This window comes from Trachypithecus francoisi, unplaced genomic scaffold (assembly GCF_009764315.1).
Source record: "Trachypithecus francoisi isolate TF-2019V2 unplaced genomic scaffold, Tfra_2.0 Contig00627, whole genome shotgun sequence".
Taxonomy (NCBI): domain Eukaryota; kingdom Metazoa; phylum Chordata; class Mammalia; order Primates; family Cercopithecidae; genus Trachypithecus; species Trachypithecus francoisi.
The window spans coordinates 65874-69654 of record NW_022680775.1 but is presented as its reverse complement, the minus strand read 5'-3'; positions in this window follow the sequence as shown (position 1 = coordinate 69654).

Sequence of the window (3781 nt, the reverse complement as noted above, 5' to 3'; positions counted from 1 at the left end):
CTTTTTTCATGGAACTGCAATGGGATTTTTTGGAGCATATTGAATCTTATGGTGACATAGGAGATATCCTCATAGAAAAAGTAGAAAGAAGCTTTGTGAGAAACCATATTGTAATGTGCTAATTAATCTCACAGAGTTACACGATTCTTTTCATGGATCAGTTTGGTAGCACTGTTTTTGGGGAATCTGAGATGGGATATTGTGGATCGCATTGAAGCTTAACATGAGAAAGGAAATATCCTAAGATAAAAACTAGAAAGAAGGTTTCTGTGATACTTTTCTGTGATGTGTGAATTCATCTCACAGAGTTACACCTTTCTTTACATGGAGCCATTTGCTAACACTGTTTTTTTGTGGAATCTGCAAAGGGATATTTTGGAGTGCATTGAGGCCTATGGTGAAGAAGGAAGTATCCTCAGATCAAAAATAGAAAGAAGTTTTCTGAGAAACTGAGAAACTGCATTGTGATGTGTGAATTCATCTCACACAGTAATACCATACTTTTCATTGAGCAGTTTGCAAACACCGATTTTGTGCCATCTGCAAAGGGATATTTGGGGGTGTATTAAGGCCTATAGTGCAAAAGGAAATATGCTCAGAGAAAAAGTAGAAAGAACCCTCTGAGAAACTGCTTTGTGACGTATGAATTTATCTCACAGAGTTACACCATTCTTTTCATTGAGCTGTTTGATAACACTGTTTTCGGGGAATCTGCAATAGGATATATGGGGGAACATTGAAGCCTATGGTTACAAAGGCACCATCCTCAGGAAAAAAACAAAAAGAAACTTTCTGAGAAATGACTTTGTGAAGTGTGAGCTCATCTCACAATGTTAAACTGTTCTTTTCATTGATCAGTTTGCTAATACTGTTTTCTTCGATTCTGCAAGGGAATATTTCGGAGAGCATTGACACTTATGGTGACAAAGGAAATATCCTCAGACAAAAACTAGATAGAAGCTATCTGAGAAACTGTTTTCTATTTGTGAATTCATCTCACAGAGTTACACTGTTCTTTTCATTGAGCTGTTTGATCACAGTCTTTGTGAAATCTACAAAGGTTTATTCGGGAACATATTGAGGCCTATGATGACAAAGGAAATATCCTCAGATAAAAAATAGGAAGAAGCTTTCTGAGAAACTGCTTTGTGATGTGTGAATTCATGTCACAGAGTTACATGATTCTTTTCTTGAAGCAGCTTGCTAACACTGTTTTCGAGGAATCTGCAGTATTATACATGGGAGTTCTTTGAAGCCTATGGTGACAAAGGAAATATCCTTGGACAGAAACCAAAAAGAAGCTTTCTGAGAAACTGCTTTGTGATGTGTGAATTCATCTCACAGATTTTCACCTTTCTTTTCATGGAGCAATTTGCTCACACCATTTTCGTGGAATCTGCACAAGTATATTCACAAGCGAATTGAGGCCTATTGTGAAAAAGGAAATATCCTCAGACAAAACCTAGAAAGAAGCTTGCTGAGAAACTGCTTTGTGATGTGTGAATTCATCTCACAGAGTTACACTAGCCTTTTCATTGAGCTGTTTGATAACACTGTTTTCATGGAATCTGCAATAGGATATTTTGAGTGCATTGAAGCCTATGGTGACAAAGGAAATATCGTCATATAAAAACTAGAAAGTAGCTTCTTAGAAAGCCCTTTTTGATGTGTGAATTCATCTTACACAGTTACACCTTTCTTTTGATGGAGCAGTTTGCTAACACTGTTTTCGTGGAATCTGCAAATGGATATTTGGGAGTGTATTGAGGCCTATAGTGAAAAACTAAATATCCTCAGATAAAAGCTAGAAAGAAGCTTTCTGAGAAAATGCTTTGTGATGCGTGAATTCATCTCAAAGAGTTACACTGTTCTTTCATTGAGCAGTTTGCTAACACTGTTGTCATGGATTCTACAATGGCATATTTCGGAGCCCATTGAAGCTTATAGTGACAGAGCAAATATCCTCAGACAAAAACTAGAAATAAGTTTTCTGAGAATCTGCTTTGTGTTGTTTGAATTCATCTCACAGAGTTACATGATTCTTTTCATGGAGCAGTTTGGTAGCACTGTTTTTGGGGAATCTGAGAACGGATAATTTGGACCGGACTGTATTGAACCCTATGGAGACAAAATAAATATCCTCAGATAAAAAGTACAAGGAAGCTTTCTTTGAAAGCTTTTTGTGATGTCTGAATTCATCTCACAGAGTTACAGCTTTCTTTTCATGGAGCAGATTGCTAACCCTGTTTTAGTGGAATCTGCAAAGACATATTTTGGAGCACATTGAGGCCTATGGTGAAAAAGAATTTGTTCTCCAATATTAAGTAGAATGAAGTTTTTTGATAAACTGCTTTGTGATGTGTTAATTCATATCAGAGAGTTACACCATTCTTTTCATTGAGCAGTTTGATAACACTGTTTTCCTGGAATATGCAATGAGATATTTTAGAGGGCATTGAAGCCTATTCACCAAAGGAAATATCCTAAGGCAAAATTAGAAAGAGGCTTTCCAAGAAAGCGCTTTGTCATGTGCTAATTTATCTCACAGAGTTACACGATTCTTTTCATGGATCAGCATGGTAGCACTTTTTATTGTGAATTTGTGATGGGATATTTTGGATTGCATTGAATCCTATGGTGACAGAGGAATATCCTCAGATAAAAACTAGAAAGAAGCTCTCTGAGAAAGTTCTTTGTGTTGTGTGAATTCATCTCACAGAGTAACACCTTTCTTTTCATGGAGCAGTTTGCTAACACTGCTTTCATGGAATCTACAAAGGGATATTTGGGAGCGAGTTCAGGCCTCTGATGAAAAAGCAAAAATCCTCAGGTAAAAACTAGAGAGAAGCTTTCGAGAAATGGCTTTGTGATGTGTTAATTCATCTAACAGAGTGACACCATTCTTTTCATGGAGCAGTTTCATAACACTGTTTTCTTGGAATGTCCAATAGGATATTACAGATCGCATTGAAGCCTATGTTGACAAAGGGAATATTCTCAGATAAAAGCTAGAAAGAAGCTTTCTGAGAAAGATTCTTGTGATGTGTGAATTCATCTCAAAGAGTTACACCTTTCTTTTCATGGAGCAGTTTGCTAACACTGTTTTCATGGAATCTGCAAAGGGATATTTGGGAGCGCATTGAGGCCTATGGTGAAAAAGGAATTATCGTCAGATAAAAACTAGAAAGAAGCTTTCTGAGAAAGTCCTTTGTTATGTGAATTAATCTCACAGAGTTATACCTTACTTTTCTTGGATCAATTTCCTAACACTGTTTTTGTGGAATCTGTGAAGGGATATTTGGGAGTGCATTGAGGCCTATACTGAAAAACTAAATATCCTCATAGCAAAACTAGATAGAAGCTTTCGAGAATCTGCTTTGTGATGTTTGAATTCAAGGCACAGAATTACACAGTTCTTTTCATGGAGCAGTTTGCTAAGACTGTTTTCTTGGAATCTACAATGGCATACTTTGGAGCATAATGAAGCTATGGTGACAAAGAAATTATTCTCAGATAAAAACTAGAAAGGTTTCTGATGAACCACTTTGAGATGTGTTAATTCATCTCACAGCGTTGCATGATTCTTTTCATGAATCAGTCTGTTATCACTGTTTTTGGGGAATTTGAGAAGGGATATTTTTTATTGCTTTGAAGACTATGGTGACAAAGGAAATATCCTCAGAGAAAAACAAGAAAGAAGCTTTCTGAGAAAGTTCTTTGTGATGTGGAATTCATCTCACAGTGTTACACCTTTCTTTCCTGGAACAATTTGCCCAAACTG